This window comes from Sminthopsis crassicaudata, chromosome 3 (assembly GCF_048593235.1).
Source record: "Sminthopsis crassicaudata isolate SCR6 chromosome 3, ASM4859323v1, whole genome shotgun sequence".
Lineage (NCBI taxonomy): Eukaryota > Metazoa > Chordata > Mammalia > Dasyuromorphia > Dasyuridae > Sminthopsis > Sminthopsis crassicaudata.
The window spans coordinates 571,677,808-571,691,001 of record NC_133619.1 but is presented as its reverse complement, the minus strand read 5'-3'; the positions used below and the strand labels follow the sequence as shown (position 1 = coordinate 571,691,001).

The 13,194-nt window shown below is 34.5% G+C and overlaps 1 protein-coding gene across 5 annotated transcripts in view; it reads left to right on the top strand.

The window, feature by feature from the left end:
- Nucleotides 1-13,194, top strand: part of SGCZ (sarcoglycan zeta) — a 531,956-nt gene that overhangs the window by 456,542 nt on the left and 62,220 nt on the right. The window lies entirely within an intron of this gene.

The following is a 13,194-nucleotide window of genomic DNA, read 5'->3' as shown; positions in this document are numbered from 1 at the left end:
TCAAACTATTTACTGAATCTATACCTGTAACAGCATTTAACAAGCAAAAAAAAAAAAGGGGGGGGGAGTTCATTGCTCCTAAATTTTCATTTGATTTGAGCATATCATGTAATTATAATGACAATACAATGAGTAAGGAGTAAAGGGGACAGGGTTAGACATTCTGCTTGAATAGAAAAGAGCAAGTGGCTTACATTGCTGATTATAGAGGTAGATTCAGTTTCTCCCCACTTTAATTATCCCCTTCCTCCAAAAAAGGAAAAGATAAAAGTTATATTGAGTTGAACACTTAAAGAAAGGTTGTGCCATCATTCAGAGAAGGGTGAAAAAGAAGGAAGTATTTAGGTTTGATAAATTTATAGTCTCAACAACTTTGATTCTAAGTTTTTTGTAACTTTTCAGATACCTCACAAGACTGATTGCTCTCATGTAACAAGGGTATACAAGACCCTGATGCACAGTGGGAAAAAAAGGGAGTTGGAGGAGTACTCTGTGCCAGGAACCTTATGCTTCCATGTGACTTACAATTGTAGAGAAATCATTTATCTTCTAACTTCAACTTTTCAGAGTAAATTAAAGCCAAGTTGAAAAATGTTGCCAAATTTGCAAACTTTGAGGTGTTTTCTGCCTCATTCACAGGCCATATATTACATTTAAAATCCCAATATAAAAGGAATGGAAAAAAGAAAAGAACATCAGTTCACAGCCATGATTAGGGCATAGAATTATTAACCAAATTTGGAATGGAGAGGATCACAAACAATGAAATAAATAACTTGATTATATAGAATGGAAATATCTTTGCATTAACTAGACATATTTTAATGGGTTTTGTTTTTCTTGCCTTTGAAAGCAAGGGGGAGGAGAAGAAGAGAATTAAATTAAATTAATTTAATTCTCTGCATGAACATAATCAAATAGGAGAAGAATGAGGTAGGTTTTTTTTTTAAGCTGGGGAAAAATATATCCAATATGTGTATACTCTTTGATACAGAAAGAAAAATAACAAAAATACATAATGCCAAAAATCATTGCCTAAAGGTATCAAAAGAAGAATTGTAAACAACCACATAAAAGTGCTTCAAGTCACTAGTGATAAAAGAAAATCAAATCAAAACAACTCTGCAATTTTATCTCATACCCAGAAAATTAACACAAGAATTTTTTTTAAAAACTGAAAATAGTCCAAGTTAGACACACTATTATGCTGTTGATGGAGTAATGATCTAACCTAATAACTCTGAAAGCAATTTGGAATTATGTTAAGAAAATGATTTCCATTTATTATTTAATTCAGAGATTCCAATGAGAGACATAGAAGCCAAGGATATGCATGAGGGTTGGGAGGAGATGAGAGTCCCACAAATATCAAAATGTTCATAGAACCAATTTTTGGAATAATACAAGATCAAAAATTAATTTAATGGGAAAAACCTAAGCAAACTATGTTACTTGAATGTAATAAGATATTATTGAGTGATATGGTGATGACAAAGAAGACAGAGAAATATAAGGAGACTCATATGAATGTGAGTGAACTAAAGAGAATCAAAAAAAAAAATGATTACAGATCATCCATATTTGATTGGTTATCACTTAGGTCAAATATCTTCCTTAGCTTGTCCAGTGGCTCCTCTTGGCAGATGTGATTCTGAGCTTTTAAAGGCTATGCTAGGTAGTATAAGTTCTGAAAGTTTGTACTGATCTATAAAGACTTCAGGCATGGATCTGTTTCCACCACAGAGGTGAACAGCAGCTACATAAGAGGATATTTCCACTCCATTTAATACCATTCCATTTAAGATTAGTGAGGTTCCTATTGATCTTCTTATGAACCATTTATTCTCTTTGTAAAAATATCTGGGATGAAGCAGAACAAGGAGGCCTTAACATTTTCCCCAACAGTCGGGGAATTAATTTTCTCTAATAATTTACACAATTTGCTGCAATAAATATTTTACATAAGAAATGCTAGCATAACATACATAAACAGCAGTGTTTAGAAGAGTCATACTGACAATGTTTAACTTGTCTGAGGTGGAAGGATAAGATTAAACAAGAAAATTCAAATAAAGAAGACTCAATTCCAGGACCCAGTAAGAATTGGGGTCCCCATGAAGGCATTTGAAATGAAAATCTTAGGCACCAGAGGATAAAGGAACAAAGTCTGGAGGGATAAACAGCATTCTGAGAAAATCGCTAGCACCCAAGAATCCCTTGCTAGGAGTTGTGTCTTAATTTATCTCTTCAATGGTATATCTAATGTGGGGTTGGTATATCAAACCTTGTCCATACTGCTACTCCCTGCCAAAAGAGCCTCAGGTACCTGGTTGAGTTGGGCAAAGATGAATGAAATACTTATCCATTAAATGGAAAAGGTAGCAAAATGGATCACAGTGCAGAACCTGGCAATATTGTTTAATAATTTGTTCTATAAGAAATGATCAGCAGCATGATTTCAGAGAAGCCTGGAGAGACTTACATGATCTGATGTTAAGTGAAATGAGCAGAACCAGGAGATCATTGTACACAGCAATACCAAGATTATATGAGGATCAATTCTGATGGATGTAGTTCTTTTCCACAATGAGATGATTTAGGCCAGTTTCAATGATCTTGTGATGAAGAGAGCCATCTACACCCAGAGATAAGACTGTGGGAACTAAGTGTGGATCATAACATAGTATTTTCATTCTTTTTGTTGTTGTTTGCTTACATTTTATTTTCTTTCTCATTTTTTTTTCTTTTTTTACCTGATTTTTCTCGAACAACATAATATTTGTGGAAATATGTATAGAAGAACTGAATATGTTTAACATATATTGGATTACTTGACATCTAGGGGAGGGGCAGGGGGAAAGAAGGAAAAAGATTTGGAACACAAGGTTTTGCAAAAGTGAATGTTGAAAATTATCCATGCATATGTTTTGAAAATAAAAAGCTTTAATAAAAATATTACTTAATAATCATAATCATTTAATAGAACTTTAAAGTTTATGAGGCACTTTACATAGTCATCTCTATTGATCATGTTTATAAGAAATATAATTGAAATATTATGATGCATACAAACTTAAATGAATTTCTGATGGTTGGAAGGAGTGTTTGGATCAACATTTATTAAGCTTCAGGCAAATTTGACAAAATAGAATTAACAATTAAGATAATAGATGAAACAATCATAGACATAGGCATGATCAATGTACATAGTTTAGAGAAAATACATTATTTTTAAAGTCACCATGAATAATTAAATAACAAATGTTATTACTTATGCAATATATATATACTTAAAGGGAAATAAAGATCAAAACCACTATAGTTAGGAAGATCAATATGTTCCTTTCAGACCTAGACAAACATAATAAAATAATAAATAAGAATAAAAGTAAGAATCTAAATAAATTGTTAGAAAAAATATAAATATACTAGCTTTCTGTTGATCACTGATTAGAATTGAAAGCAATATATATGTGTATATATGTACATATATATATATTTCTCAGCATTTCATGGCACATTTACGATGACTGTTGTAGAGTAGTACACCTTACAAGTAGAAATTTTGCACAATGAAAATTAAAGTTAATAATTGAAATTTTCAGAAAAATTCATTCATAAATTAAGATGAAATCATATAATCTTTTTTTTTTTGGTTTTTTTGTTATTTTTTAAATTAATTTTATAATTATAAATTTTTTTGACATTACATATGCATGAGTAATTTTTTTTATAACATTATCCCTTGTATTCATTTTTCCAGATTCTCCCCTTCCTCCCGCTGCTCCCTCCCCTAGATAACAGGCAATCCTATACATATTAAATGTGTTACAGTATAACCTAGGTACAATATATGTGTGTAAATCCAATTTTCTTGTTGTACGTTAAGAATTGGATTCCAAAGGTATAAGTAATCTGGGTAGAAAGACAGTAGTGCTAATAGTTTACATTCAATTCCCAGTGTTTTTTCTTTGGATGTAGCTGTTTCTGTCCATCATTGATCAACTGGAAGTGAGTTGGCTCTTCTTTATGTTGAAGATATCCACTTCCATCAGAATATATCTTCATACAGTATTGTTGTTGAAGTGTATAGCGATCTTCTGGTTCTGCTCATTTCACTCAGCATCAGTTCATGTAAGTCTCTCCAAACCTCTCTGTATTCATCCTGCTGGTCATTTCTTACAGAACAATAATATTCCATAACATTCGTATACCATAATTTACCTAACCATTCTCCAATTGATGGACATCCATTCATTTTCCAGTTTCTAGCCACTACAAAAAGAACTGCCACAAACATTTTGGCACATATAGGTCCCTTTCTCATCTTTAGTATTTCTTTGGGATATAAGCCCAGTAGTAGCACTGCTGGATCAAAGGGTATGCACAGTTTGATAACTTTTTGGGCATAATTCCAGATTGCTCTCCAGAATGGCCAGATTCTTTCACAGCTCCACCAATAATGTATCAGTGTCCCAGTTTTCCCACATCCCCTCCAACATTCATCATTATTTGTTCCTGTCTTCTTAGCCAATCTCACAGGTGTGTAGTGGTATCTCAGAGTTGTCTTAATTTGCATTTCTCTGATCAGTAGTGATTTGGAACATTTTTTCATATCAGTGGATATAGTTTCAATTTCATCATCTGAAAATTGTCTGTTCATATCCTTTGACTATTTATCAATTGGGGAATGGTTTGATCAAATTATATAATCTTAAAGAACATGTGGTTCTTATTTCTAGGTATTGAAGAATAGCTCAGTAATCCCACATTAACTCCAGAAAATTAATTAAAATAACCTAAGAAGGATAATGATTAAAAAAAAAAAAAACCCTCAAAATACATAGGATTAAGCACTCCATTTAATCCAGAGGTACACAAAAAGATGACCAGAAGCAATTGGAAATGAGTAGAGAGGTCAGTAAACTATATCAAACACTCAAAAAACAATTAATTTCAATTCTGTACAAATGTTTAAATTTAAAACAGGGAATGGAGGGTGGATACAAATTAACCTTTCTTTAGCATAGTAAACTAGGAGCAATATCATCTTTAATGGAGAAATTGTAGAGATTTTCCTAATAAAACCAGAGGCAAAAATAAAGATGCTTATTGTCATCACCATTATTTTATGTAATTCTAGGAATATCAAATATAGCAATAAAGTTGGAAAACAAAATTGATTAAATGAGCATAATGAAAGAAGAAACAAAATTGTCATTTGTGTGAAAATATTGTGATGCTTTATTTTTTAAAAATATTAATGATTCAACAAAAAAATTTATTGAAATACTAACTACTATATACTATATTAAACCCACAAAATATCATCAGATTTTCTGTATATTGCCAATAAAATCCAACACATAAATCTATGTAAATTACTATAAAATGTATAAAATATTTGTGGTATAACCTAACAAAGACATATAGGCATTATAAAACTTAATTTTAAAATATTATTTACATAAATAAGACAAATAATTCAGTTGAATATGTTGATCATATTCAGCATAATAAAAATGACAATGCTACCTAAATTAATATGCAAATGCCATACCAGCAAAACTACTAAAAGATTATTTTATAGATATAGATAAAATTGCAATAAAGTTTATCTTGAGGAAATAAAGATCAAGAATCTCAAAGGAAAATTATTTCAAAAATTGAAGTTGGAAGGAAAAGCTAGCCATATCAGATCTCAATAATTTAAAGCGGTAATGATCAAAATTTTGAATACTCTCTAAATAAAAATATTGATAAATAGATTATATATATATAAATCCTGAAGCAATAGAACATGGTATTATAGTCTTTTATAAACACAAAGGTACCAATTACTAGGATAGAAACTCAATAATAGAGGGAAAACTACTGTGAAAATCAAACATAAATTAGACATGAATCAACATGTTACACTATATAGTATAATAAGGTCCAAATGGATACACATTTTTAGTTATATAGAATTGAAAAGATTGTGCATAAACAAAATAAATGTAGTAAGAATTAGAAGGGAAATAGCCTGGTGAGGGGGGAGGGGGAGGGGGAAAGCTTTGCAGCTAACTTCCCTGATATTTAAGAAATATATAGAACTGGTATAGAGATATAAGAACAGGAATTCTTCCCGATAAAGAGTTAAAGGATGTGAGTCCATCAATCAAAACAGAGACTTATTCATTGCTAAGCCGTAGGGGCAAAAGCTCAAAGAATGAAATGATTTCTACCTTTATAAGTTGAAAAAAAAAAAAAACAGTAAATGTATAAATATAGGGATAAATCTAAATAAACACAATATAGTTATGTACCAGGTAGTTTGAGACAGTGGGCATTGGCAGTGGGAAGGATTAGGAAAAATGCAGAAAGTAGCACTTCATGTAGAAAGTAGCACTTGAGCTGAGTCTTTAAGGAATTGAAAGACACTATGAAACAAAAATAAGGAGTACATTATAGGCATGGGAAATAGGGAGAGCAAAGGTACAGAAATCAAAGATGGGCTGCGTGTAGGAAGGATTAGAGAGAATGGTTTGTTTGAATCATAGACTGTGGTAGGGGGAATAATGCCTAGTGAGGCAGAAAGATAACTTGGAAACAGGTTGTGAAGGGCTTTAAACTCTAAACAGAGAAATTTCTATATTATCCTAGAAGCAGCAGGGGGCCAGTAGAGTTTATTGGGTAGTGGTGCAATATGGTCAGATCCGTGTTTAAGGAAAATTACTTTGGCAGTAGTATATAGGATAGATTTTAATGGGAGGGTTTTGAGGCAGGGATTCTAACAAGGTGGATGTTCCAATCATCCAAGAGAGAGGTAATGAGGTTCAGAACCAGGGTGGTCTCTGTGTGAGTGAAGAAAAGATAGATGGGAGTTAGAAGAAGAAATGTTGTAGAGGTAGGAACAATAAGATGTAGCAACTGACTGAGAGTGGAGAATGAACAAAGGAAATAACAAAGATTTTAGTCCTTTTGATGGAAATAAGGGAAGTTTGGAAAAGGAAGGGAAAGATAAATATTAGACATATTGCATTTGAAAATAGACAATTATCAAGGGGAAACAATTTCAAATTGTCAACAATTATATAAAAATTATATACATAAATATAAATTAAAAGAACTCTGATGTTCTACCTTAAACTCATAAAAAGTACAAAAAATTGATTACTATTGAAGGCTTGCTGCAGGATAAGAAGACTAATGCACTATTGGCAAAACTAAGATTTTGTGCAACGATTATACAAAGAAAATCAGAACTATGCTCCTTGAATCAATCAGTTGATGAGCACTTTTTTAGTGCTTACCATGTGCCATGCACTGGGCTAAGCATTGCCGATTCAAATAAAGTAAAAAACAAACAAAAAAAACAAACGTAGTCTTTGTCCTCTAGGATCTCAATCTAATGGAAGTAGTATTCTATATACAACTATGCACATGAACATTCAAAATATATGTAGTCTAAACAAATGGTAATGTCAGAGGGTTAGCATGGAGTATAAGTGGGGAAAGGTCTCAGGTAGAAATGGGGATTTGAACTGAATTTTAAAAGAGATCAAAGAAGCCAAGATACAGAAGAAAGGAATAGAGAGCAACCCAGACATGGAGAACAGCACAGTGAAAATGCATGGAATCAGGAAATGGAGTGTATGAAGAACAAGTAGAGCAAACGGAGGAGAGAATGGAGGAGGGTAATGTTCGGGCTAGCTTTCTGGAGATCCTTTGGATGGGCCTTGGTCTCAGCAGGATAGACACCAGAAGAATGGACAAGAATAGAGTCCAAAGTCTTTGTTTTCTCTTATACAGTCTGTGTCTGTAGTCTGACCCAGCCAGAATGGACTGTGGCAGTCTGGCAGTCTCAACCAGTTTCCTCCTGAGTCTGACTTTGTCCCCAGTTTAAATACCCTGCAGTAAATACATCATTACAGTATACTGAATATGTGTGAACTAGAGAACCATTATCTCATCAATTCCACTGAGTTAACACCTCATTTCAACTATACTTCTCCAGAATTCTGGCTCTCTACAAAGGAAAATAAAGTGTGAGGAGACTGGAAGGATAGAAGGACACAAGTTTAAAAGGGACATTTTATATTTGATCCAGGAGGTAACAGGAAAATACTTAAATGTATATACTCTTTGACCCTAAAACCAAACATATATTACAAAGAATATGAGAAGGGATATAAAAACATATTTTTAGCAGCACTTTTTCCTGCACGTAAGAATTAGAAATAAAGGAGTGTTTATCAATTGTGGAATGGCTAAATAAATTATAGTCATATATACAATAGCTATTATGCCATAAGTGATGAAACAGATTGATTCAGAGAAAACTGAGACTGTATGAACTGATGCAGAATGAAGTGAGTGGAACCAGGGACTGTTTATATGTTCAATGGCCCAAATCTTGCAAAGAAAAGCAACATCAAAATTTTAAAAACTCTGGCCAATGCAATGACCACAATCCCTGAAGCATGGTGGAAAGATGAGGGACTCAGTTCAAAATGAGACATGCATTTCCAGACATAATCATAATTGAAATTAATTTTGCTTGATTTTATTTTGGTTACAAGGTTGGGGACAGGAATGTAAAAGGCTAGGGATAATGATGAGAAAAAGGAGAGGAGTCAATTAAACATTTTAAAACTTTCAGAAAAGACAACAAAGATCAGACAGGTACACAATAATGGCAATGTGGGTACTTTCACATGAAAGTTGAATGCATATTAAAAGAAACAAACTGTCAGTAGAAGTTATAATTCCTGATAGAATTCCTTTGTTCTAGACTTCTTTGTATTAGCTAGCATTCATAGGTTGATGGTTTCCTAGTCCTCAATAATGTTTTTTTAATTTATAGGTGAAAGAATAAATCATAAAAACATTAGATAATCTTATTATAGAAAGTGACAATAGTGAAATGACACATTTAAGCTTTTGAGTCCTGAAGGGAAATGTAATATTTCTAATCATTTTTATCAACAACAAAAAAGAACAAAGAGATCAATTAGTTGGATTGTAGTGGAAATATAGACACATATATTATATGATATATACATAAGTGATATAGTAAGTATCAAATAAAAAACCTAATGAATCACAAAGTGAGAAATTCTGCTAAGAAAAAAATAAATAAAAGAAGTGAGAGTAAAAAATAGAAAATAGAATTTATTAAAAAAAAACCTAAAAACTTTTTTTCAACAAATATTAAAATACAATGGAAGAAATCATTAGCTAATTTGATATCTTTTAAAAAGTAAATTCTCCAATTTAGAATGAAAAAGGAGAATCCACAGCTGATGAAGAAGAAATAAAGGGAATATTTGGAAATCATCAAAAATGATACATGAAATAGATAAATAGACCTAAGGTAACTAAATATCAAGTCAGGAATCCAAAGAACCCCATTCAGTTCTCTAGCTTTGATTCTGTAAATTCCGTGGTTTCCTTTATCCACCTTGAAGCATTACAGAAATCTGCATTTTTTACTTTTATGATCCCTTGTTTTAGTCCTACCTAAGGGCCTGCAATTTTACTTCATTCTCTTCAGCATCTCTGAATGCAAATTGTAGGGGAGGAAGGGGGAGGAATTCAATTATATCCTGAGGTCATGATCATCAGAAGATAGCTAAATGAAAGACTCTTGGGCCAAATGCAAACTTTAATCTTTCAAAAAAAGCCATTTCATAAGCCTAGAATGGAGGAGACGTGATTTCACAGCATTGGGGGAGAGGGGAAGAATAAAGGTGTTTTATGACCCATAAGCTCACTTTGATTCAGCAGCAGGAGCAGCATCCCCAAAAGCTAATGGGATTTTGAACTGTATTAGGAAGGGCATAAGTTCCCCCTGGATAAAGAAAGTAATGGTTTCTTTTCCTGGGCCTTGGGCAGATGACTTTTGGAGAACAAAAGTTCATTTTTGAATTCTAATTTAGGAAAAATACTGATAAGCTAGTGTCTATCATGTCTTATAAAGATCCTGGAATCCACTGAATAACTTGCTATATATACATCCATATTGTCACTTTTGTGATTTTGTAAGCATTAAACCCCTTCTACTAAAGAGTCTTTTGTTCAAAATCAATTTTTGTTCTGCTTTTCTATGGTTTTCCAGCTACTCCTGATCTAATATCCTGTCTCTTAGTTGCTAGGTGACTTTAGGCATGTCTCTTCTGCTCTCTGAGCCAGTTTCCTCATCTTCAAAATATGAAAAATGGCATCCTCCTGCCACCTCCCTCACAAGGGTATTGTCAGGAGGGTGCTTTGCAAACCACCCAGTTCTGTAGTCAGGTGGCTCATTATTATAATGTGTGGTTCCAGAGACAGCAATAGAGAGGAGGATGAAAGTGGTCAAAGATGAGGCATTTCCATGGCAACTCCACAACATACATCTTAAAGCATTTCACTAGTCAGATACTCGAAACTGCTTGAGTTACATGTGCCCATTTAGGTAACGCTCAGGGAGGAGACATTTCAGTCACATATCAACTGATGCACCTTCCTAATTAAGACCCTCTCTCATTCCCCATTACATTTATTTCAAGTTCTGTCTTCTCTTCTCAAGTGCCTCCCCAGATACTCTTATTTGTATTTTCCTGAGAAAAGAGAAGCCATGAGTTCCCTTTTCTCTACTTCTCTACATTTTACATCCCCATAGAACTCTAGACATACTTTACCTTCAGCCATCATGAATTTCATTGATGAAATTAGAATAGCTATGCAGATGATTGTAGGATTCTTTAGCCAATCTTAGTCTCTCGCTGTAGTTCCAGTCCTACATCTTCAAAATTGGGCATTTTGAATTGGATGTCCTGTAGAATTCTCAAATTCAATATGGCTAAAATGTAACTCATTATTTGCTCCCCAATACAGCCCCCTATCTTTGTCAGGGGCACCACAGTGGGTGGGATGACAGTGTGGGATTTATCCTTGAATCATCATTTCCTCATTCCACATCTCAGTCTGTTTCTACCTCTTGCTAATCCTACCTCTGCAGTAATTTTTAGGGAATCTATTCTCTTCTCTCTACTCAAATAACTATAACTCTAATTCAAGCCCTCCCTGTTTTTTGTCTGAATTATTGTGTATGGACAACTAGGTGGCACAGTGGCCTGGAGTCAGGAATAGCTGAGTTCAAATTCAACTTCAGATGCTTATTAGCTTTGTGATTGTGGGCAAGTCACTTAACTATTTGTCTCAGTTTCCTTGTCTGTAAAAGAAGCTGGAGAAGGAAATGGCAAACCATTCCAGAATCTTTGAGAAGAACACCTCAAATGGGGTGATAAAGATAACTGAAATGACTAAACAACAACAAATTGTACAAGGCTCCTAATTTATCTGCCAGCCTGAAATCTCTTTCCTCTTCTTTCCCCTTCTTTTCTCTTTTCTTCTACCCTCCCCTTTTTGATGGGGGTTGAAGTCCCTTTAAGAACCACCCCCTCCCATGACTGACCTTTGATTTACAAATCCTGGTCAGTGGGCTTTCCCCATCCCCCACAGGATCTGAACCAACTTGGGACACCATCCACAAGCCCCTTTAGGTATAAAAGAGCTAAATTGGAGCTCTCTCTTTGCAGGAGCCATTTCCTCCCCAGACATGGTATCCTTCAAGCCTTGTAAGGGTTCCTGCCCGCCCAGTGACCACCTCTGGCCCTGGTCTTTCTACCTTTAACTTTACTTCCAAAGCCCTACAATAAACCTTTTTATCAATCTAGGTTTTCGGGCCTGTAAATTCCTTTTACAGGGGACTCTGCGCCGTCACAAGACTATCTTTGCGCCGACCCAAAAGGGGTTCCCCTTTCCCTAACTTTCATCATTTTCACTCCCTTCTCAAATACTTCTTTTCTTTTTTCTTATCTTCCTTTCCCTTCTCTTCTCTTTCCTCCCTCCCTCTCTCTATCCCTCCTTTTCTCCTTCCATCTTTCCCTCTCTCCTCTATTCTCCCATCCTCTCTCTTTCTTTGTCTCTCTCTGTCACCCTGTCTTTCTCTCTCTCTGTTTTTCTGTCTTTGTATCTCTCTGTGTGTATTAATGTCTCTCTCTGCCTCTCTCTGTCTCTGTCTCTCTGCCTCCCTCTTCCTCCCTACCTTTATCTCCCTCCCTCCTTTTTTCTTCTTCTTCCTCCTCTCCCTACCTCTTCTTTTTCTTCTCCTGCTTCTACTCCTCTCTCTCTCTTTCCCTCTCTCTCTCTTTCTTCTTCCCTTCCTCCCTCCTTCCCTCCCTTCCTCTCTCTCTCTCTGTCCCTCTCTCTCTCTGTATTTCTCTTTCGCTCTGTCTCTCTCTCCTCTTTCTTCTCTCTGCTATCCTCCACAGATGCCAAAGTGATATTCTTAAAGCAAAGATCAATGTCACACCTCTACTCAATAAACTCCAGAGGTTTTCTATTACTTTTAGGGTCAAATAGAAAATATTCAACTTGACATTTAAAGTCCTTCACAATCTGGCTTCGTAATACAAAATAGATGCTTAACAAATACTGATTGACTATGTCTATCTTTTTTCTATACCACTCTCCTCCACACAGTCTTTGGTCCAGCAAAATTAGATTTCTTGTAGTTCTACATAATACATAGGATCAGTGCGATGAGGGTGAAACCAGACAGCCCCGTAAGTAAAATTACTAACAAAATCTTATACAAACTTAAATGGATTTACAGTCTCTGGAGAAGAACTCCTTTCCTACTTAAAAAGATTTACAGTCTCTGGAGAACTCCTTTGTTATACAAACTTCTCCATATCCTCTGGAAGCAGAAAGATCTATTCAGATACAAACAGGTATTCTTACCTATTCTATTCTATTATTTTGTTTCTGTATAAAGTAAAGTTTTCAGATGGTGCTTCTTTGCAATATTACTTCTCTCTTGAAGCTGATATTGCCTGCCAAGACATCTTGGTGTTTATAGCTAATCAATAAAGCCTTTCTTATCACAGCTTTGAATAGGCTAATTCTTTCACCACAGACCCACCCTTAGAACTTGAGAGAGAGAGAGAGAGAGAGAGAGAGAGAGAGAGAGAGAGAGAGAGAGAGAGAGAGAGAAGAAAGAACCACACACCCATCTCTGCCCAGTATCACATCCTCTTCAAGTGTATTAGAGATTTGGAGCTAAAAGGAAACTTAGGTACTTTCAAGTCCAACCCCTAATAACAAATAAACTGAAGACTAGAGTTTAAGTGACTTACCCAAAATTACCAGGAGAGTAAATGTTTA